The sequence below is a fragment of the Tachypleus tridentatus genome, chromosome 13 (genome assembly GCF_004210375.1).
Source record: "Tachypleus tridentatus isolate NWPU-2018 chromosome 13, ASM421037v1, whole genome shotgun sequence".
Taxonomy (NCBI): domain Eukaryota; kingdom Metazoa; phylum Arthropoda; class Merostomata; order Xiphosura; family Limulidae; genus Tachypleus; species Tachypleus tridentatus.
In genome coordinates this window covers 196,868,949-196,893,985 of record NC_134837.1, presented here as the reverse complement: position 1 = coordinate 196,893,985, position 25,037 = coordinate 196,868,949, and the positions used below count along the sequence as shown (strand labels likewise).

Below are 25,037 nucleotides of genomic sequence, written 5' to 3'. Positions count from 1 at the left end.
GTATTATCAATAGATTATCTATAGAACATTTTCAGAACTCTAATACAAGTTCTTTCCATTCGACCGTACACCAAGCTTTGCCAGATCTCTGGAGAAAAATAGCTTTGTTATTTTATGGTATCAAAGACATTGGTGATTACACAATACTTTCTTTCAAGCTCCAATTTAGAAAATTTGGCTCCTGTTACAAGTAATTTATCAATGTAACATACTTATTATTGTTCGTAATACAATTAGGATTTTATATTACTGACAAACTTGCTCAGTTATAATATTCAACAGATGTTTAAAATGAAGAATCCTGTGTTTAGCAATTAAGGAATATGTAAATTTCACATGTATTTTTAATTTTTTCTTTTATTAATGGAAAACAAATAACAGGTGGCAGTATAATCTCTGACGTCAGTAGTATGCTTGCTTGTTGCTGGTTAAATTTTGACGTCTATTAGCAGCCTAATACTGGAACAGTGAGAGTTGATGTTGATTTGTGAATATTAATATCAGCAGTACGCTTTAGAATAACTTGAATAACAAAATAATACTAATAGGCAGTTTATTGTGGTCGAAATAAACTATAGGTGAGTTGTGGGCTTAATTTTAAACTAATTGTATGTGTGTGTGTGTATATGTATGAGTATGTAAATCTTATGCTTGTTCGTAAACCATTCTTTTATTTAGTGATTTATTTTCGCTACAAAGACGGTGCTAGTGTTTGAAATTGTTCAGCTTAAGTCAAATGATACTTCGTGTGTGGCAACTGAAGTAATAAATAATAATATTTTTTATTACAAGTAAATAAATTGATTGGTGAGTAATGTTTTGGCTGTGGTTAATGTTCTTACTTCAGTGCTTGGTATATTAACGTTTGTAGTAATAACTAGTAGTAATAACCTTCAGCAGTTCAACTTCAAGTGAACATTTTAAGTAACAACTTATAACTAGGAAAGTGTAATTAAAATTTAAACTTAAAGTAAAACTTCAGCTAGAGTTAACCACAGGGACAGTATGTTTATTAACATTAAAGTTTCAATATTTCATCTTCACTGCATTAAGATGTTTTTACTTTTGTCATAACATATATCAAAGTTCAACTCACTGAAGTTGCTTAAAAATATTAAATTGACTATAGTATAGGATACTGATATTTAAATACTTAGTCTTTTATTTTTAAACTTATTTTCATAAAAATTAAACTCCCTGTTTTGTTCACACATTACAAAACATAAAATACTGTTGGTGTATTACAAGCTGAACCCAGATAAAGTAACACTAGAGAGAAACATTCACTTATAGGTTATTCTTTGTGAATGGGTATTTAAATGAAGGGAAATATGGTTATGCTGTTTGAAAGATGTTTATTTCCTATGGTTGTACTAACTTTTGTAAAAATAAAGAAATGACCAGAATTATACTTTGAAACACAAAAGACATTTAAAATTGTTATATATTTGAAGTACATATTAAACCACCAAAATTACCTTAAGTTTTCTAATCTATGGAAAGAATCTTACATTATTAAAGTTATGAAAAGTAAAGAATAACAAGTAACTGTGAGACCCCTCAACAATAGATAAACTGAGTATTGAATAAAGCAAAAAAATAAAATAAAACAGGCACTGAAAACAAGAAGAAAAATAGAGATAATTTATCTGAACGAGCTCTCCAAAAGTGTATAAAGATAGCAAAAGCCATGTAATAAGATCAGTCATTATTAGCTTGTAAAGAAAAAGACCAGTGAAAGTCAGTAATCAGGAATTATACACTAATTTAAGAAAGATGAAAATTTTCACATCTGATCAACTTGAGATTTAGCAACCTTGAAACATTCAGGTAATTCGAAACAATGTCCTCATTTGTCCAGATAAGTCTATAGCACTGTAGTCTTACAACCAGAAAAACTACCTTCAAATCCTGATACTGCCACATGAGCTTCTTCTCAGAATTTACAGCAGCCACAGTGCAAGTCTATAATAAAATTAATTATAGAAATGTATGTGTGTGTATATATATATATATATATATACATATGTTAGAAGAAAGACCACAGGAACTGTTTATTTTGATGGTGGAAATACAGCCATTACAAATGCATTATCTATAATTTATAATTCATAGATCAGAGCTTTATTACAAGAAATAATTGTTTGGATTTTTAGAATTCTTAATGATTTAAAAGAAACCAACTGTAGATTTCTTTAAAGGGATAAATATTTAGTTTTTCTGAAGTTTTCTCTCTTTTTCTTCCATGTCATGTCTAAGAAACCATTCTAATTATACCCATTTAATACTAAAAAACAAAGAGGTCCAGAATAATGGATCACTTTTCCTTCTAAAGTTTTTTTTTTCCAGTCCAGCAAAAACAATAACAAATGCTTAATACACTACTTATAGGTCAAACTTTATAAATGTGATTATAACTAAAAGTAGTTGTCTTTGTACAAATTATGAGTTAGGTTTTGGTTTCCTTATCTAAGATAAGATACTACCTTTTTTAGACCAGTCTTAGAGGAGAGTTAGTCTTTTATGATGATTCCTGGGATGGAAGACTAATCATACAGGTATAGGTTAAAATCTATTTTGTTTTTTTTTCTTTTGAAAAAAAAGTTTAAAGTTTTACTGGCTTACAAGATTATTTAGGGGAGGGGTTGTGACTGATAAGATAAAGGCCTTTAGTTTCTTTGTGGTGTATTTTAAAGAAAATGTCACAAAAAGACATAGCTTTAAGAATTGAAAGAGACAGTTTAGGCTTTACTTAAGGTTTTATTTTTGTAATAAAATGTTTAGCTTATGGAATGAATTGCCATCAGTAAGTTGTAGAGGGTGGTGCTTTACAGAAGTTTAACATGACAATAATGAACATTTTGGTTCACGTAGACCATCCTATCTGCTAACCTAAATTAAATAGTAAAAAATTCAAACTCATTCCTTATCATTCAAATATTTATCAATCTTTCCCATAAGCCCCATTAATTTAATTGCATCTAAAGGCAACCCATTCCAAAGGCAGACAACCCTGTTAGAAAAATAATGCTGTCTTAGGTGAAGGTGACTCTTATTTACCCTGCTAGAATTAATATATGTGGCTCTTCGTCTAACATTCTCACCATTAAAAACATTAACACAATCAACCTTCTCCTCAATCACCTTGGTCAGATCTCTCGAACTCTTCTTTTTTTTCCAAGAGGAAACAAGCTCAGAGATCTTAACCTATCCTTGTATACTTCTCTGAAGCCTTTCCACCAGTTTAATGCCTTTTTTGAGGTGAGGAGCTCAAGACTGTACACAATACTCCAAATATAACTCAACTAATGACCTTTACAGTTATGCTATAACTCCTTTAAACTTGTACCCAGTATTCCTATAAGAAAAACACCTAAAACCTTGTTTGCTCTGCCACTAGCAACAGCATGCTATTTGGATGGCATAAGAGACTGATAAACCAGAACATTATAATTATTTATAATTACAATGACATAATATTAAGATTATTCCCATCAAGATTATACTTACAATTCAAATTGTATTTATTGTTCTCAATAGATTATTTCCTGAAAAAGTCAATTTAAATTCTTTACTTTTATCATAAGTTGTTTAAAGACAGTTTTGAAGGACGAAATGTTTCTTGACTATGTTTAATATTATCATTTCTGTAGACTCTGAGTCTTGTCCAGATGCACAATATGTGAATATCCTTAGCCAAAAGGTAAACACAAAGGTACAGTAACAGTGTTTTACTTCCAAATTCAGAATTTCAAGAAAGCTTGTTTCCATCTTATTATGGTCACCAGGTCTAAACAATACTAGTCTTTACTTAATAAACATGCACAGATCGTTCTTACTTAATATTCTTATTAGTAACATTTTCTTAAGACAGTTAAGTCCTGTCTAGGTTTCTTTACCATGGTTCTAAGTCTTTACGCTTCTTGTTACTGAAACTTTTTTAAACTTTATCTTTAGTTGGTGTTGTCTTTCTGAAGGAAGACAGTATTTAATTCATTACTGGCTTTCTCTATTACTTTAGAGTCAGTGAGTAATTTAAACTTTATGCTGATCATGTTTTGATATAATTCTTAAAATCAATGAACAAAAGCTTTAAAACATGGCTATGAAGGGGTGACCTGATAGGCTTGTGTATTGGTAACCAGCAAATTATACAGCCATTTGATTTCTACTACTAATGCTTCTGTCCTACATGGATTTTGTGCTGTTCCTTATTAACAGCTTTTAAAAGAGATCAGGCAACAACTTTGAATGATGTTCACAAAAAGAACAAAAGAAGAGAGAGAAATGGTGATAAAGAACTTGGTTTAGTAAGCGTGACAGAAAAACTTTCACAGTGTCTTTCTGAGTTCAACTTCATGATAATGTTTCTATATCATCTCTGACATTAAATTCTATACTTATAAAAAATCTCCATCACCTCCAAGTTTCTTTTTAGGAGTCACAAAAATGTCTGTCAGTCTGTGAACATTTTGTTACTATTAATGATTTTTCAAAAATAAGTTTAAGGAGATTATCAACCTATTGAATAAATTACTTTCAGGCATGGTAGAAGTTGAAGGTGTTTTAGAGGAAATTAAATGGTTTGTAGATCAGAACTGTATATAAAAGTGTCTGTATTTAGTTTGTAATAAAAAATGGGATAGATCAGTTGGACCTATTGGCTTCATGTGGTTGTCTTTTGTAAGTAAAATGAAATATATCAATGATCCTCCATTATTTAAGTTAATACTTTTGTAAACATTAGACAACAAATATCCACTTACACACTATGCTTCTTTTTTCCTTGTGCAGAGTTACATTTTTCAGAGTTATTTATGTTTGTATGAAAACCTGTGATGAAGTATTTAGTGTCAAAACTTTAAATTCATTCTTTTTATTTCATTGTTAAAATGGTTTGGTAGAGAGGTTTAATATTGTTTGTTGTTAAAGTGCATGGTGAGCTGTTCAGTCCCAGCTGAGAAGTTTGATCTATCTTAAGTTTCAAAATCGTTTATTTGAAGCCTGTCTTAGTATTTTTCTTATTTAAGATTGTTGTATAAGAGGAGAATAAATTACACAGGCCTGCGATGGTTTTATTGTATTAATATTTACATGTTCAACAGTAATTCCTGTATGCTGAATATGAAATTCATTTTTCTCCATCATGCACAGATTCTTCATAAAATGTCATGTTCTTTTATACAAGTTAATTTTCATTGAAATCGGGTCACATTTTGTTATGCTTAAGATGTCGATAACCATGAGCTATAGATTTCTCTTGACCAATTGTGATGTGAGAGTCTTATCAATCATTCTAGAATCCAAACATAATAAAAAGTGTTTGTTTGTTTTTTTCCCTATTTGTAAAACAATCGTTATGTGATAGAAAAAATAAATTTTAGAAATAATCTCAGTAGCAAAATTATGGAAAATCAGTTTTCAGAAACAAAACTTTTGCGAGGTTAAACTTTTCAGGCCTGTGTTAATTCGTGAAAAGTAAACAGTGGACTTTTCAACATATCTGTAGGGTGGACATAGAAGAACAGTATTGAAGAACCAGGTGGCTCTGTATAATCTTTGTTATTTTAATATTTTCTGTTAGACTCACTTGCATTGCTTGGATGTTTTATTTCATTTCTTTAAACAGAAATCCAGTTATTTCACTAGTCACTGTTCTAGTTAATCTAGTGCACTAAACTAAATCTATAAACAATCATTTACCAGAGCTAATACATAATCACAGTTAGTGGACTCACTTTTGGCTGCAGCTTTAATGCAATCTTTCTTTCATTCCTATAGTCTGTGATTTAGGTTTTTACTGGTATTAACCACCTAATCCATGATCTTATCCTTTGTTTTTTATAAAAAACTAGTTTATATCATTCTTTATTGTAGAAACTCTAGGATGGTATCATCTGATCTGTAATAGCCAATTGATTGGCTTTATTGGGTGGAATTGATTTTCACAATTTAGATATGCTACAAGTGAAAAGCATGTACATTTCTAGTTATTTATTCTATACAAATAAGTTAATGTTGAGCCAGTTAACAATAAAGTATATTTATATTGAAGGAAGTATGTCCACCTTTTATTTTATTAAGTTTACAGTTTGGTTTACAGTGTTGTTTTAGATTTTTGTGTGTAAACATTACATGTGTCACTCTTAAGGAATTCTTAAGAGTTATTTGTTGGCTTATGTGCAATATGTATATAGGTTATTGTCTTGGTTTAGTAGCATTTATGCCCACAATGTCATTATCACCTTATAACATTTTTAATAGAAATTGTTTTTCTCAAACCACAGTGTGTTTACATGGAAAATAAAATGGCTGTTAATAAATCCTATTAGACAGTTGTCTTCCCTGTAGACAGCAATTCCAAATTAGCTTGTGTTTAACAACAAAGAAATATAGTGGCAGTATTGGAATTGCTTGGCTAGCTGTAAACATCCAAGACGTAATAACAATAAAAAACCTCAGTTTTGATAAGCCGATTATTTTCCTTGTATACTGACTATAACATAGTATAAAACTGAACAAACTTGAATAAACTGAAAGCAATGATAAAGTATCTAAATTTACTTATGCAGACCAATTTGTTATGATCAGCTTTGGTAGTTAGGTCTTATTTGCTAATATTCCACGTGAAAAAAACAATTAACATCAATTAAGATAATTAAATAGTTATTCATAAACTGTAATTCAATTATTGAATAATTAAGATAATAATTAAATAGTTATTCATAAACTGTAATTCAATTATTGAATAGATGAAATAACTGGAAACCTAATTTTTTATCAGTTGATTATTTTAATAGCATTAATTAATCATAATTTCTGGTTGTAGACAGTTGTGATAACTGAGAACTGTAATAACAAGTATTTGATTAGTTTCTGTACCATTAATTGATTTAATTTTAATGTAAAGAAATTTAGTATTTTATGCAACACTAATTGATGTACTTTGCGTATAGGTAATCATCTGTAAGTAATGTAAAAACAAATAGATTGTTTATGTGAAATATTTTCTTGTGACTTTGTTAAAGGAATAAAAATGTATTAGAATCTGTTAGATTAAAAGTAAGTAAAGAGAAACTGAGTGGAAAAACTTTCATGTACAAGTAAAATATATTGGTGATGAGTAACTAAATCAGTATAACTTGCTTCACAAAATATTCAAATGTATTTCTCAAATAAAAACTTGACAGAGCATAATTTTAAACTTTATTGTGATAATTATCTTTGATTTTTCAGAAACTTTTGCAAGTTAATTAAGGTGTTATTGTTTCTTGTGACCTAAGAGATATATTGTAATGATTTAATAAAAACATCAAGGCATCATTTGGTAAAAACACAAAAGGATCATCAAGTGAGATGAATCTGGGTTTCTTTAGAACAAAAATCAAATTAAAAAAAGAATTGCACTATGTAACAAAATGTTTAGTTTTTCTTATTCCTGGACAAAACGTGTTATTTCCCAATTGCTTATGCCAAAAGTAAATTGATAAAGACTTTTTTTTTTTCTTCAGACTTTGTTTTGTGACCTGGGAGCATATAAAGAAAATATGATGGGACACTATATTTGGGGACTGATGCATGAAAGTGACTTGCATTAGAGTCACAAATCTTGAAATTCTGCTCACCTCTAAACATTTTTGTATAACTAGTATAAATGTAAATCTTGATTCATATGTCATTTTATTCAGACTTTATGTAAATGAAAATGTGCATGTTTTTACATAGAAAATAGGTTAATTCCTAATTTTTATTATCCAGGACACAAAAGCTAAGTTTGAAGGGAATAATGGTCATTTTCTGTAGTTTTACAACATAAGCAGTTAAGAAACAACACATACTATCCAGGAACAAAATTTGTTACATAGTGTTATTAATTAAAGAAGAGATGTGGTAGGGTAGATTCTAAGTGATGTTTAATTTTAGGGGAAATGAGCAACTTGTGCTGCATTAAGTACATACAATTCTTTAAAGTTCCCCTCGGTGTGGATTCCTGTACGTGGTGAGGGGACCTCCCAGGGAAGGTTCTGTTCTATCTGGTTACCTTCTCTGGGATCTAAACATCCACCCACGTGTTTGCCGTGTGTGACGACCCGTGAAGGGGAGGAGAGGATCCTGGTGGTTGAGGGGTCCAACCCTAACACACCACTTTGGCCTCTAATTCCTGTAGACGGGGCGGCCTTTGGGTGGCCTCCCTTGGGTCAATCGGCTGGTCCACTTGGGCTAGAGACAACCACGTACCAGTGTTGGAAGTTCTCAACGGGTGTTGTGGACATTGTGCCTGATGCTGGTGTTTGGGTATAGTGCTCACGAAACCCTGGCATTGCTGCATTGTCCTTGCATGACTTTGTAGTGCGTCCCCTTGTAGGGCTCCATGGTGGGTGGGGTCAGTGGGTACCGAAATTTTTTCCTTTTCCTATGGATTCTCCAAAAAATTTAAATAAAATTGTAAAAAAACAGTCAATGGGTAAGCGACCTTGTCTTGAATACTCAGAACAGCAATCTTCAACATCAGTAACACACGTACCTCATTTTCTTATATCACATTCTCTTTCAGAAAAACCTTTAGGGCAAATGTCCCCTTTTTTTTATTCAAAAGGGACGAGAGGGACTTGCTGGCTCTCCAAAGTCAGTAAAGAAACTTCGATCTGGTGACATATTGGTTGAAACATCCACATCCCAACACAGTGAACTCCTCTTGAATTCAAAGGCAATTGGGGATATACCTATTGAGGTTACACCCCATGCTACCTTGAATTCTTCACAAGGAGTTATTGTTGAAAGGGATTTGAAGAACATTCCCGAGTCAAAGATTCTCGCTGGTCTCTCCACTGAAGGAGTTTCTGCAGTGAGGCGCATTTCCACTCGCAAAGATGGAGTTACACTGCCAACAAATACCCTCATTTTAACATTTACTTCACCACGTGCACCTGCCACCATCAAGGCAGGTTATCTCATTGCAGGGTTCGCCATACATACCAAACCCTCTTCGATGTTTCCAATGTCAGAGATTCGGCCACTAAAAGACATCTTGTCGTGGTTCCCTGACAAGTGCTCGTTGTGGAGGCAAGGACCACGATGCCTATGACTGTTACATGAACCCACATTGCTTAAACAGCAATGGTTCTCACCCCTCTTACTTTCATTCTTGCCCAAAATGGTTGGAGGAAAAAGAGGTGCAGCGTTTGAAAACGACACATAACATTAGTTATCCTGAGGCTCGAAATTGCTGTCCACAACTCCATCTCGACATATGCTACTGCACTTCATTCCACAACTACAGTGGGAGTGCAGACAGATCTCTGTGCCTCCAAGAGAATCGTTTTCAAAACAAATGAAAAGCCTTTTGACCTCCGTGGTTAAAAAGGTTGATGAATCGACTTCCACACCCATCTCTGTTCCTCCTGTACCTTCCAACAAACCTCAAGATCCACGTCCTTCAGATTCAAATACAGGCATTTCTTCTGATACATCTTTTTCTCCCACCACAAGAGACAAAACAATTATTCGTTCGCGTCCTCAGTCACTGGATTCCCCTTCCAATAACAAAAACCTGCCCACTCGACCCAGAGCAAGATCCATGGAGGTTGATAGACCCCCTCCGACTAAAGACAGTAAAGAAAAAAGACGTGGTCGTAAACCGAAGGGTTCTCCAGCCACTTCACCTACCCGTTCTTAAAAAATGGCCACCTTGATACAATGGAACTGTCGAGGTTTGCGTTCTAATCTGGATGATATCAAAACACTGATTGCTTCCTACCATCCTGTTTGTCTTTCTTTACAAGAAACATTTCTCAAAACTGCTGATACTGTCTCCATTTGGCAGTTTTCTCTGTACAGAAATGACAGGTTGTGTGATGGTCGAGTACATGGAGGGGTGGCACTGTTGGTTGATCAACACGTGCCCACCCTGTCTTTGTCACTCAACACACCCTTGGAGGCTGTAGCCATCCGTGTTTCCTTGGGTCATACCATCACTGTTTGTTCTCTGTACCTGTCCCCTGGAGAGACATATGATCAATCAGATTTTGATGCTCTCGTTGAACAGTTGCCATCTCCATTTCTAATCCTAAGGGATTTTAATGGACATCATCCCCTCTGGGGAAGTGCTATTATTGATGGGAGGGGGCGATCTGTAGAGCAGATGCTCTCTGATCACAATCTTTCTCTTTTCAATACTGGTTCTTCCACTTACTTTCATGCACCTAGTCAGTCCTTTACTGCTATTGATCTCTCAGTTTGCTCCCCTTCATTATTCTCCCATTTTTCATGGAGGGTTGACAGTAATCCACTAGGCAATGATCATTTTCCGATCCTTTTGAGAGAGACTGGCCGTGGTCGATGCCACCCTACCCGCGTGCCCCCGGTGGAAGCTGTATCAGGCAGACTGGTCCACTTTCACTGCTCTCGCAGAACTTGATCCTGCCATCGTAAATCAGCCATCAATAGACGACTGTGTAGCAGCGGTAACTGACTGTATTACACATGCAGCTGCTCAATGTATTCCTAAAACCTCGACACGTTTTCCACGATATCCTCGTCCGTGGTGGAATCCTGCTTGCCACTTAGCACGGAATGCTCAAAAGCGGGCCTGGGATACTTTTCGTAGATATCCCACACTTTCAAACCGAGTTGCTTTCCAACGGGCCCGTGCACATGCTAGGTGGGTAAGACGTCAAAGCCAGAAGGAATCTTGGATTAAGTTCACAACCAGCATATCTTCTACCACCAGTTCCAAGATCATATGGGACAGGATTCGAAAGGTTAATGGGCACTACCATTCTGTCCCCCTCGCGATCTTACTCTCTGATGGTCAGGAGGTGACTGATGTTTGGAACATCTCTAACACTCTAGATGAAAGCTTTTGCCAGGTATCTAGCACTTCTGCTTGTTCCTCCACCTTCCTGGCCATCAAGACTCGGGCAGAGCGATCACCTCTTTCCTTTCGAACTGACTGTTTCTTTGACTATAATTGTCCCTTTACCCTGGTGGAACTAAAAATGGCCCTTCATCGGTCTGCCAGTACGTCTGTTGGACCTGATGATATTCATTATGACATGCTGCACCATCTATCTCCTGCTTCTCTTGATGTCCTTCTGATTGTTTTCAACCGTATCTGGCAGGAGAATGTTTTTCCTGATGCCTGGTGCCAGGCTATTATTTTACCTTTCTCTAAGCCAGGGAAAGATCCCAAGATTCCTTCAAACTACGTTCCAATTGCTTTGACGAGCTGTCTCTGTAAGACATTAGAAAGGATGGTTAATGCTCGTCTTGTTTGGTTCCTTGAATCGAACAACCTCCTCTCGCCCACCTAGTGTGGGTTCCGTCGACAGCACTCCACCACAGACCACCTAATTCGTCTTGAAACATCTATCAGAGAAGCCTTTCTCAACCGCCAACATCTTGTATCAATATACTTTGACATAGAGAAGGCTTACGACACAACATGGAGGTATGGCGTTTTGTGAGACCTCCATACATATGGGTTACGTGGCCATCTACCCATGTTTATTAAATAGTTTTTATTGAACATGAGATTCCAGGTTCGTGTGGGTTTGACACTTTCCCGTTCTTTTGTACAGGAACTTGGAGTCCCTCAAGGCTGTGTATTGAGTGTTACACTCTTCAGTATAAAGATAAATGCCATCACTGAACAACTCCCTCTCACTGTTGCGAATGGGCTCTATGTCGACGACTTTCACATCTCATGTCAGTCGTCAAACATGAGATATATTGAGTGGCAACTACAAACCGCCCTCAACGGCTTTAATTTCTCTCTCTCCAAAACTGTATGCATGCACTTTTGCCGTCGACGGGGTATTCACCCTGATCCTGAACTTCATATCGGTGAAGTTTTGCTGCCAGTCCCGGAGACCAAGTTCTTGGGGCTTATCTTTGATCGTAAACTGACCTTTATACCACACTTAAAGCAGCTTTGGGTCAAATGCACAAGAGCACTGAACATCCTCCGTGCCCTCTCTTCTACCAGTTGGAGGGCAGATCGCTGTTCAATGTTAAAGGTATATCGTGCTCTTATTAGATCGAAACTCGATTATGGATCAATGGTCTATGGCTCTGCCAGACCCTCGGCCTTAAAGATGCTGGACCCCATTCATCACCAAGGACTTCAACTCTGCACTGGGGCTTTCCATACCTCTCCAGTTCAAAGTATATGCATTGAATCTCATGAACCTTCTCTACACCTTCGCCGTTTGCAACTATCTTTACAATATACTTCGAAACTTCATTCCTTACCAAAGCATCCCACCTGGAAATGTGTTTTCCTTCCTCAGTGGACAGTACTTTTTCAGAACAGACAATCTGTCATTGCTCCGTTTGGCCTTCGCATCCGGGCGCAATTGTATGAATTGTGTCTGTCCTTGGATAACATTGCAGATTCCACAGGTCGGCCCATCCCACCATGGCTTATTACAGCCCCCAAATGTGACCTTTCTTTCAGTCACCTAAAAAAGGCAGATACTCCAGATTGGAAGTACCGTCTTTTATTCATGAACTGTATGCCATATCTCTTGCCCTGGATCATATTGCAGCTGAGCAGTACTCCAACTGCACTATTTATACTGATTCGCTTAGTTCTATACTTGCCTTGGAATCGCTACACGTTAGCTCACATCCTATTCTCGCTGATATTCGAAACCAAATGGCCCATTTCTCATTAGCAGCTACTTCAATCCAGTTTTTCTGGATACCAGGCCATGTTGGTATTCGCGGGAACGAGCTTGCAGACATGGCAGCTAAATATGTCTGCTTCAGCACCATCACTCCTATGCCTATTCATTGCATGGACTATGGTGTTGTCTTCAAGGCTCGGCTCCGTGCCAGCTGGCAGTCCACTTGGAGTGAGCAACGCGACAACAAACTTTTTCAAATCAAACCCAAAATTGGACTTTGGCCATCTAGCTTCCGTAAAGTTCGGAAGGAGGAAGTTGTTCTCACTAGGCTACGCATTGGTCACAGTTTTTTAACTCATCATTTTCTTTTATCTGGAACTGATGCACCAATGTGTAGTTTGTGTAACACTCAAATCACTATCAGCCACGTTTTACTTTCTTGCCATCGTTACAATTATCAACGACGGCAATATTTTAAACATATATTTTCCCAGGGTCAGTCTGTAACATTGGACAGAGTTATTGGTGATGGTGACTCTGTCCACCTTGATAATGTTTTTAATTTTTTAATGGCCATTAATCTTTTTAATCTCATTTAAGTGTTGCATATTAATTTATTACACCTTTTTAATTGTGGTTCCTTTTTTATGGTTTTAATCTCTCTCATTCAATTTGACATTGGACAATGGCCAGAACATTAAATAACTCGACACCAGGACTGGAAAGGCCAACTTCAGATGACTAACGCTACTGTTTGAACTACTCGTTAGTCGTCCTGGCGAGTTGTTATTATACTTTTGCTGCATATCATTTCACACTTTTACAACTTTACTTTTTAGTACTGGCCATATTGACTCATAACCCAGAACCAAGACTGGAAAGACCAACTTCAGGTGACTGACGGTGGTTTTTATACTTACCTGTTAGTCTTCCTGGCTGGTTATGATCATTACCATTCAGCTACAGGTAGTCCTTTACAACTTTGTTGACTGGATGTCAACATTGGTTTTTACGCCATTTTCTGTTTTAATTGCCGTTTTGCTTTTATCTTCAATTACTTTTACAAATGTTACTCCATTTACTTGACTTTTATCTTTTTACTGGACATTTGGCTACTCATTATTACGATTTTGCGGAGTGTCTTTTAAAACTTTTATTCTTTTACATTTTGATAATAGCTGCTATGACACATAACCCGGAACCAGGACTGGAAAGGCCAACTTCAGTTGATTGACGGTGGTTCTTGAACTTACCTGTTAGTCTTCCTGGTGGGTTATGATCATTACCATTTTGCTAGAGTAAATATTTTACAACTTTGAAGACTGGATGTCACCATTGGTTTTTACACCATTTTCTGTTTTAATTGCTGTTTTGTTTTTACCTTCATTTACTTTTACAAATTTTACTCCATTTACTTGACTTTATCTTGTTACTGGACATTTGGCTACTCATTGTTACAATTTTGCTATGTATCTTTTAAAACTTCTATTCTTTTACATTTTGATACTGGTTGCTATGACACATAACCTGGAACCAGGACTTCCATGACTAAAGACCAACTTCAGGTGACTGACGGTGGTTCTTGAACGTACCTGTTAGTCTTCCTGGCGGGTTATAATCATTACCTTTTTGCTAGAGTAAATACCTTACAACTTCTTATACTCTGCCTTCTATCTTAACATTGTAGACTAGGTGTCAACATTGGTTTTATACTTTTTTGTTTTACCTTCATTTCCATTTATGTCTATTACTACATTTATTTATTTTTATTTTTTTTACATTTTTACCGAATGTCTGGTGCAGATAGCCTCGCTGCTTTGTGCCATAAAACACTAAATCAATCAATTCTTTAAAGTTATCAATACTGTCATCTGATTGGTGGCAGAAGAGATGTAAAGTGCATTTTGATTACATCAACATTTACTTTTTATATAAGTTCTTAAAATAGGAAACTTGGTGTATTCTTTTCAGCACTAAAGCATTTTGCTAAGTAAGTTATTTAATGGTGAAATTAATTGTTTATCAGCTCAAGTAGCACAGAACTGAAATTTCTCAAAGTGCAGTATTGTGTATTTTAGATTGAGATTGCACACTGCACTGAAACTGTCTTTAAAACTGGTTTGATTGGGCATTAGAAGTTGAATTTTAAACACAATTTGAGACTATTCAATGTTGAAACTAGCATTGAAATTTAATTTATAAATAATTGATAGCTTAAGTTTGTTAAAAAAAGGAAAGCATACTATTTTAGTCCTACAGAAAGTAATTTTTTTTAAAATAAGATTAGAATAATTGTCTTCTGTATTTAGAATGATGTTTCTGTTACTCTAATAGTAGTAAATGTAGTTTGACAATGAACCCATAGCCTTCACCAAACCTTGTTATTTTCCTGGTTTAGAAGTTCCACAACCCTGTGAACATTATTAGTGAATGTTTATTTTCTGCAAATACTTCTAAGTGGTATAGGCTGTGGTAAAAATTAGCCATAAAATGTTTAATATTTTATAAACTAATGTATTTATTTTGAAGTTTGAAGGTAATTCAATCTTGCTTGAGAATAGGAAGTCAGAATAACTTGTAAAATAGATATTTGTTTGGAAAACCAATTCAAAAGTGAAAAATTTAATAGTGTATAGGATAAGAAAGGAAATTAGTGAATGATAGATGGCCATCCTACAATAATTAGACCTTTGTCTATGTTTTGTAGTCTCATGAATTATTTGAACTTTATTATTTTCCAATTTGCTGACTGAAAATGTGTGCTTCTCCTATTGCAGTATTTACAGATTACATGCACAACTATAATAAATATTTATACCTAGAGCTGGATAATTAGTGGGTTACTAATTTTAGTTATTTTCAGTCATTCTCCCATGAGAATTAGAATATTGAATTAACCAAAAAATAATTGGAAATCCATTCTAACTAGTTGAAAAACAGCAAGTAATTGGAAATTAATTTTGATTAATTGATTATTTTTCTGTATATAATACCAATGAATTAAACTGAACAAATTTGAATTACTCAAATATATTAACGAGAAATCATAATGGCAATATTTTAATTATTTGGATTTTAAGAACAAACAAATTTCAGTTGGTAGATTTTATATATGACTGTAATTTATGATTAATTGATCATTTACCATTACTCAATGTAATCAATGCTTATACATAATAAATTACTTGAATTAATTGCACAGATCTAATTTTTGTGACATTAATTTATTTAATCATAATTTTATTAACCCATTATTTTACCTGGCATTAATCAGTGTGGTGTAGTCATAGGTAATTGAGTATGATGATTAATCAGGTAAACTGCCCTTCATTATTTACTACATTCTTATATGTAAAATGTTTATATCACCATTATTATACTGAAATGTCACAATTGGACAAGTTTATTTTCTCTACTTAAGTTAAAATTTTTACATTTATCACATTTGTACTTGTCAAGTGTAATTAGTATATTATAAATGTAATTTTATGGCATTGTTAGAGGGCATGCTACAAACATTTTTAAAAGAGTGAAAGAACTGCTGAATGATGAATTTAAAAGATTTTGCTTAATTATTTCACATGTTTTCAGTCTTTTAAAATATAATCTAGTATTTCCTGTTCATATAATGATCTATACCTGTTACATTTAAATGTTTTCTGATGACTGTACTGTTGAATTATGTTGAATTCTTCTGTTATGCATCTTGAACTTTCTCTGGTGGTTGTATTGTTGAATTCTCTCCACTGTTATATATCTTAACTTTTTTTATTTTGTTATGTATTTTAAGAGATTTATTTTTTGCTGTTGAAATATTCATCTCTTAGAAGCACTATAATAAAAAAATATCAATCTTTTCATCATCTGTATCAAGTGTTGTCCCATGAGTGATCCCCAATTAATGAAGTGATCAACAGTGTGTTTGTGTAATGTCATTAACTGGTATTTTTATCAGGTTATTCTGAACATGTGAGGAACTATGATAGCTTCCATCCTAACATATGCTTTGTTCAATAGAGATGATGTAAGTATTTTTCTATTATGCAATTTTTATATTATTTGGAAGAGCATTTTTGCTCTATCTAAAAAATTGTTTATTCTCTGTTGACTCGTGTGTTTACATTTGAGATGTTTTGGCAGCACAAAACAAAAATTACAGTTCTGATATTATGAGACTTTTTAAAAAGTTATATATTTTTCCTTTTATGTCACCTTAAGTATGTTGTTCAACCTGCAATTATACTAAACATCATATCTTGAGTATAGGCACAGGTCCTTTAAAAAAATAATAAAACTGTGAAACATACTCTGAGCTTCAGTCATTGTGATAAAAAAAGTATTGAATCATTATGCAACTCGTTTTGCAGCTGAAACGTATCTTTTTTTTTTAATTTTGCCTATAGCTACATGAGGGCTATCTGCACTGACGGTCCCTAAAAGTGAGTGTAAGACTACAAGGAAGGCAGCTAGTCATCACCACCCACCCACCCACCAACTCTTGAGCTACTCTTCTATCAATGAAGAGTGGGATTATCCATCATGTTATAATGTCCTCATGGCTGAAAGGGCAAGCATGTTTGGTGCAACAGATATTCCAACCCTCAACTTTCAGATTACGAGTTAAGTATCTTAACCACCGGGCCATGCCGGGCCGTAAATATTTTTAACTACAACTACTAACCAGGTGGATTACATCACTGTTAATTTGAGTGATGTTTTTATTTCAAGATCAGAAATGGTAACTCAGTTTTAAAATTCAGTGATGCCTTGCCTATTGATTGTTTATGCAGTACGTTTCTTCGACTTTTTATACCACTGAAACCTTGAAATATTCAAAATTGCTATGTATTCAAGTAGTTGGTCACTGAATTCTTTCCCTGAAGAAATCTTCAGTCACTGAGCTTGTGAGGTGTGACACCCCTGCTGCCACATGCAATATTTTTTTAGGCTTTCAGTTATTTTTTGCAACTTGCCACAACACACAGTTAGAAAACAACTGCATCAAATGCTATATGCTATTCTTAACTGTTTTTGCTAGTTGAGTGAGATTGAGATTACCTTAACCGTGAAAACAAATTCAGAATATTTTTTTCATGCATGCCACCTAAGAAGCGAAAAGAAAATTGGATGTTCTTTTTCCATGAAGAAAAGAGCTTTTATGTCAAATTAATAACAATATAGCTTTCTAAGATCATTAATCACTTGAAATTAGTCATTGGAAATTCTTTCTTCCCTTTGAAGATATATTTGTGTGTTGATATTGTAAACTATTGAACTAGGAATATTTCTTTTTTGTCTTTGAAGATGTTTTTAACTAATTAATTAGAAACCTTTTACCTTCTAAGTGAAGCTGTTTTTATATTGATATTGTTTTTCTAACTAATGAAACTAACAACACAGGGCCATAGCTACAAAGAGGGTTTTGTTGTTTTTTTGGGGGAGGTGGGGACATTCCAATATTATGAACAGCCCACTCTCTTTTGAAATTTTTTTTGAAATAGATACTTTACTTTTATGTAAATAGCTTATATTCTTTGTGTAGAAGAAAAAGTCCATATTTTGTTCTAAAAAGATCTTTCTGAAACACAACACCCCTTTAGTGCTGGCTCTAACCCTGTGTATGAACTTCATTCTTTCAGCGGAAGCCTGTCTTTGGTAATGCCTGGATCATGTATAGATCACAAGAATTTTCCATTTACCTCTTCATTGATCTTGTATATTTAATCCAAATTGGATTCTGAAATCAAGTGAATACTGGTCTAGTCTACTTGTATACATAATGAACAGAATCTGTTAGATTTATTAGAAATACTTATTTTAAAAAATGGCCAAGTTGTATAAAATATTAAGGGGAATTTTGAAACTTTTTAAAGAAATTCTGTGTAACTATATATGTTTGGTCAAATCGAAAAAAATTGTGCTAACCTGTTCAGCATCTTAACTCAATGTAAATCACAAATGCAAGAGTTCTATGAACATTTGAAAAATACAATTAGAACTTTGTTGTTGTTTTTTTCAAAATTGAGACGTGTATGATGGAAAAGAAAATCGAAATAGCAAACGTGTGTATTTATTTTTACCAGTTTACATTGAGACTATTTTAAAAGGATTTTGTTTTTTCAATAATAAGTTAACCTGTGCAAAAATTGAAAACATACTCCATTTTTTTGACACACCCCTCACCACTACAATAGACTTTCTAATTACTTAGCGTCGGTATTCAGTGGTTTCGGTGATTGGGTTGGTGGCATGCTGTTTCCTTGCGTGACGAATAAGTATGGTACAGAAGCTACCTTCTCGATAAAATTCGTGTTGCTATGTTGCACGAGCTCGGTTGGTTTTCTTACATGGAAAATCCAACACGCAAGCCAGCTAGCTGCAGGTGTGCGCGCGTGTAATAACAATCACCTAAAGTTTATACGGGCGTCTTAAAAAAAAGCTCCTAGTAATTTATAATGTACATCCGACTATGGGCGCTCTTGGTATAGAGTTGCTGAAATACGAAATGAAACGCCTCGCCGAACTCGGGGCACAATATGCTTGTACACCTATAGATAAACGCATTAGTTCTTCCCAGCTGCATACTTCATGGGCTCTCCTGTAGTCCTAACTTGTTTAATATTCAGGGAAGCAAATAAGCAAGCTAATTCAGTAAGTTATGTCATAATTAAAAAAAATCAAAAAATTATTTGTAATAGCTAGTGATCATCGTTTTTAAGTAAAGTGAAGTAATTTGTGTAGAGGGCGCGGTTTAACAACACGTTTCCTTTAGGCTAACACGATAGAATCGTGATTAACAGATAAACGTAGAACTAACGTTTTCAATGCAAATTCATTGTTTTCACATGTACTAAATTTCTATTTCAGAGTAACTTTTGTTAAGAAATCTGGTTTCTCGGAATTGTCGACTTGAACTGACGCACATACGAAGTGAAATTGAAAAAAAAAAAAAATTAGCTACCTTTACCGATCTAAAATATTGAGTATCTTTCTTTTGTCAGACCCACACAATCTTAGGCAAGTATTATTATGTTGCTTAGAATTATTTAACGAGTTGGCGCAGTTATGTTCTCCACCCATCAGTTTTATGTGACGTGTGTTTGCAAGGAAAAGTACCCGTCCCCAATGATGATAAACATTTAAGTTAACCTGTCAGTTTAAATTATTTCATGGACTTTGAAAAGGTTAATTGTGATACACTCTTGGTGCAGTGGAAAGTCTACGGAGTTACAATACTAAAATCAGGGGTTCGATTCCCCTCAATGGCTCAGCAGATAGCCCGCTGTGGCTTTGCTATAAGAAAACACACATACGCGCTTGGTTTCACTCAGAGCTCTGAGCCAATGATACCGTCTATCATGAAAAATAATTGAGTATTTCAGTTATGTTAAGAGGCACTAAACAATAACATACACTAAATTAAATTTTTTATTAAGTTACGTCACGTTATGAAATGTGAATAATAGTGTGGTTAATTCGTAACTATTTAGTGTAGAATATCCTTATTGTGAAAAAAAGATTTAACAGTATTATTTATGTCTGTTCTCCCGTCGTTTCAAAGTGTATGTTGAGGTTTGTGTGCATGCACAGCTTTTCCACTGGTAACAGACGGTTCGTAATATAAACTATGATCTGTTCGTAATTTATCCTGAAAGCGTTTGAAATGCGTATGTTTAAACTAATGAAGCCAAAACGTTTCGAACATTTTGTACAAAATCAATATACTTGGGTTAAAAAAAGGTTCAGCGACAAATTATTATGATTGGTATATGCTACATAATACTAATTCGTATGTGGTGTAAAGGTACTGACTGTCTCGTGAGAGGGTATACGAGTGTTTCTAATATTCGAAATGCCCGTACTTCGTGGGTAATTACTCTAAGCAAAGGACGTCGCGAACGAGGCATGTCTCCTGTCTAATTAGTTTCTGTCTCGTTAATGCAAAAATGTTGCGTAATCGTAGATAGCATTGGAGACGTATATAAAATGTACGTGACATACGTAAAGAATGACTTAATTTCTGTTTCAAATGAGCTGACAGAGGCAGTTAAATAATTTATATTAGTGGAGCCCTCTGTACATAACAAACATTATTAAATACTCAGAGTTTGCTCTTTGATGCAGGTGGCTCCGAGCGTGAAACAGAAGTTTGCTTCTTGTTACCGAAAATAAAGGGGGGGTGAGGTCGCACGCCTTACTTTAAAACTGTAACTGTGTTATAAGAGTGACGGTCAAATTCCACTTAATGTCTTACAAGACTAGACTAAAAATATAGCTGTGGACGGTGTTGTAAACATGCTTTCCTTCTAGTCCATAAGTTATCCTGTGGTTTGTGGAACCTCCTGTGTTGTCTGTGGAAAGATTGTATGATTAGGGAAAGGAAACGGTAGCATGTTGTATAGATGTCACTATGATACGCCAAGATAAAAAAAAATGTGGTCAGCGAATAAAGTTTCAGAATAACTTGTACAGTCTGTCAGTTCAAAATTAAGGACGATTAGCGGGAAATCCGTTAAACTCAAAAGATGAAATTTATCCTGTAGCAGTCATGAAACTAGTCTAATTTTCAGTACTGTAAATCAGAATTTCAAATCCATAACCTCTGAACGGCTGTTTTATTGGATTCCGTCGATTCGCAGTCGTTGCAGGCTTATAACGCAAGAGATCTGTTTTCAGTACCCGTAGTGGGCACGACACAGATACACACACAAATATCATTATTGTTATTTTTACGTTCGTTATGTTAGAAAAACGCGTAGGTTCAAGAATTAATGTTAGAAATGAATAAAAACCCTGTAACTCGAGGTGAACCTTTCAAAAGCACTCGGGTTAAAGGGGTTTTATTCATTGCTTTTACATAAATACCGTATTTTACGCCTAGTAAAATACATCGTGGAAGGCGCACCCTAATTTTATAAAGACAGTTCGAAGAAAAAAAATATTTTGACTCAGCAACCAACACCTTGATGTAACCTCGACTTTTTTTTAACCTACTGAGTAAATACAGTCAAATACATCATATTAGTCACAGTATATTGACAATATTAGTTAAATTGAATGTTTTATGCTATTGAAAATACTTGTAATTGGTAAGTAATGAGATTACAATCATGAGAGGCCGTTTTAAGTAGACCCTAAAGGAATCTCTTGCCTTAACCCATCACTTTTGTCTTGGAAGACGCATGGGGATTTTTGAAGAAATGAAGTTCGTCTTACAAGGCGTAAAATACGGTAATATTTTCTAGTGTATATACAGACGAAGATATAATGAAGACAAACCTCCTGTTAGTGGGCTAAGGCTTTAAGTATTCTTGAAGCATTCCCACATACTTTTGTGGTTTTTTATTCAGTTTGGTTAGTTTTGAATTTCGCACAAAGCTACTCAAGGGCTATCTGCACAATCCGTCCCTACTTTAGTAGTGTAAGACAAAAGGGAAGGCAGCTAGTCATAACCACCCAACGCCAACTCTTGGGCTACTCTTTTACCAACGAATAGTGTGATTGACCGTCACATAATATTGCCCCCACGGCTGAAAGGGCGAGCATGTTTGGTGCGACGGCAATTCGAACCCGCGACCCTTGTTTTCATTTAATGCCATAATCTTACTTACCATTTACTTTGTGAGAGCAGTAGTTCGTATCAAAATCGGGGGGGAAAAAAAGGTCTGGTCTGGAGGAAGTTTGAGTTTACGTAAGCAAGTGTTAGAAGGTGAATTCTCCCCTCCCCCCAGAAAAAAAGAAAAAGAAAAATTAGTAGGTAGTAAAACTGCTTGGTGAATAACTGGAAAGAGAATTCGTTGTCCCAAGGATGTCTTATTGTGTGAAACTTTTTTTCAACGTGACTGGCACCTTATTCTACATTAGGACTAGATTGCTATGTGAATAATTCCAAGGTTCAGGCATAGCCAGCTGCCTCTAAATTATAACTTCGAATATTGTGCTTCAAACTTGTATTTTCTAATCTACAGCATGCTAACCACTAGGCCATACCTGATCATTGTAAAATTGAATATAAACGTGTATTCGAATATTCAAATAAAAAAAGTGTTGTCAGAATCGGAGTGCCGTTCGTTTGTTTCAAGTTGCGCTGCTTTTGAAGGTTTGAAACGGGTAACCAAAGAACTGCCCGTGAGATGGCGCTGTGATCATTGGTGGATGGCCGTTCTGTGCAGCGTTGTAAACGTGTTTACACCTATGTGTACGCCGGTATCAACAGGAAAAGTAAATTAAGAGAGAAGGAGAGACAGGTAAGGAGTCTGTGTTGTAGCTTCTACCATACAAGTCAGTGTTGTTTTGAAATATTATGACATCACACTTATTTGTTTAAATGATATCCTGCTTGTGTTATGACATGTTACCAAGATTTGTCTTTAAATGTATCCTTTTTTTTGTTATTTTACTTAAATGCTTTTACAATATTATTGCCTTGTGACCGTTTACCTAACAAATGTTACAGGTTAAATACATCAATAATTATAAGTACTGCAAATATATAACAGTTGCTTTTAAAAAATGAATTTATATAGTTGTCACGACTGTTTATTAGGATTAAATAAAGGCATGTGACGTTTTTCTTTTAAGTTTTTAAAGTAACTTCCATTAGATCTCCGGTGGTTCAGCGGTAAGTTTATGGTCTTACAACACTAAAATCCGAGGTTCGATTTACCTCGCTGGATACAACAGATAGTTTAGTGTGAAACATACACGACTACATATTAGCTTGGTCTTCGTTTTTTACAGTTATTTCAATATTCTATTTCATTTTGAATATAGACTTACAACAAAACTCGCATTGTATATTGATTAGAGAAACTACTAAGGTATATGTGTTACGTGTGCTAACTAGCTTGTTCTATAGAAACAGATCAAGAAGGCGATCAGTTTAGATCTCATTATTGTACGTTCAGCGTAAATAATTCCTATCGTAAGAACATGATTTGTAAGTAACTTAAATGGAAATGATAATAATTACAGTTCACTTGTTTAATTATATACACCGTTAACAGTCATTGTTTGTGAAAATTGGTGTACATAGCGCCTGGACCACTTCTGTGCTTGTTACTATTTCCAACCCGCCTGAGGAACACTGGCGTTGTACGTATACCCCTTTGCATCAAATCGTGGGTTCTTAAACTGATATAAACAGACTGGGATTCTCGTGAGTTTAGCCGAAAATCTTCGTAAAATCTTCGATGTAACTTTTTTTTCAGAGTAACCCTTCTTTCCCTTATTTGTTTGCTGGTATAATTGCTCATTAATACGCGTAATACGGGCATGTCGTTCTTGTTACTAGCAAATAACCGTTGGAGTCACGTGATGAAATCTGTACCTATTCGTACGCTGCTTGTGTACCAATAGAACAATGCTTGCTGTACACTGCATGGAGAGCACCACGAAACATTGTTACTGGGGTCTCACTAAGCGTCCACGTGTTTGGCATTTCACGTTGTGTTTGCATAGCGATCGATCTCTCGTTCTCGTGTGTGCGGGGCTAATGTGGTCATTATGTCAGGTGCGCACTGCGTTATGTTTTTTACAGGTGGTCCAGTTTCCTTATTATAGTGTTACTTCCCCATCAGCACAAAATAACTGCAAGTAAATTATTTGAGCGTACAATCTGGAAAGTACTGTAGATTTAAATTTGTTGTGCACGTGTTTTAAGCTGCTCGCTCTAACCGGCTTATGGTGATTTTTTTTAATTACAAAACATGAGAAGTTGCAGGCGTTACTCGTATATACTGTAGGAGCGAATGCTCGTAACTTGAATGCATGTTCTTAAAGTTGCTCCGACCTCATAGAATAGATGTACCAGCGAAGGTCCCCCGGAAGTGTTCCGTTTTACGAATAAATAAAACCAGAATTAATAGTAACAAATATTTTTGTTTCTTGCTTTTAAAGTTCATATGTAATGTTGTGTCGTAGCCCCTGGGTGAATGATTCTTCTGATATTCGTGGTATTTGTATGTTTCAATGGTATTACTACAGCACAAATTGCAACGTTAAACGTCCCTTGTGACGTTATTTTAGTGTCTTCTGAGTGACTGACAGGTAATCCTTTTAGGTAGCTTTCGATACCCGTTCGTAGAAATACTACACTTACAATATATATAGCTAACCTTACATAAACTGTGGTTGTATGATTGACTTCATTAAAGAAATAGTTACACTAACTCTGAGATCTGTATCTCAAGATGGCTAGTAAGGGTATTAAAACTTTTATTAAAATAGAGAACAACGTTTCGACCTTCCGAGGTCATCTTCAGGTTAATTTACATGATTAATTAAAAGTCATTGACCTCAGAAATGTTTTACAGGCTGAAGTTGAAAGGTCACCTGCCAAAGTTACAAGTAGGTATAACTCAAGAAACGTCTCTTCATATCAGTCTTATGATGACTTTTGTAATAAAA

At 34.9% G+C, this 25,037-nt stretch overlaps 1 protein-coding gene across 4 annotated transcripts in view; it reads left to right on the top strand.

Moving 5' to 3' along the window:
* Window positions 1-383: 383 nt before the first annotated feature.
* Window positions 384-25,037, top strand: part of LOC143237591 (neurocalcin homolog) — a 49,983-nt gene continuing 25,329 nt past the window's right edge. The window contains exons 1-3 of one of the 4 annotated variants that reach the window (XM_076477020.1): window positions 384-578; window positions 3,654-3,715; window positions 16,585-16,653. The gene's annotated coding sequence lies outside the window, so the exon portion shown is untranslated. Of the gene's footprint in view, window positions 579-2,495; window positions 2,559-3,653; window positions 3,716-16,584; window positions 16,654-25,037 lie in introns of all 4 variants that reach the window. The other 3 variants (XM_076477022.1, XM_076477021.1, XM_076477023.1) reach the window with 3 other exon arrangements.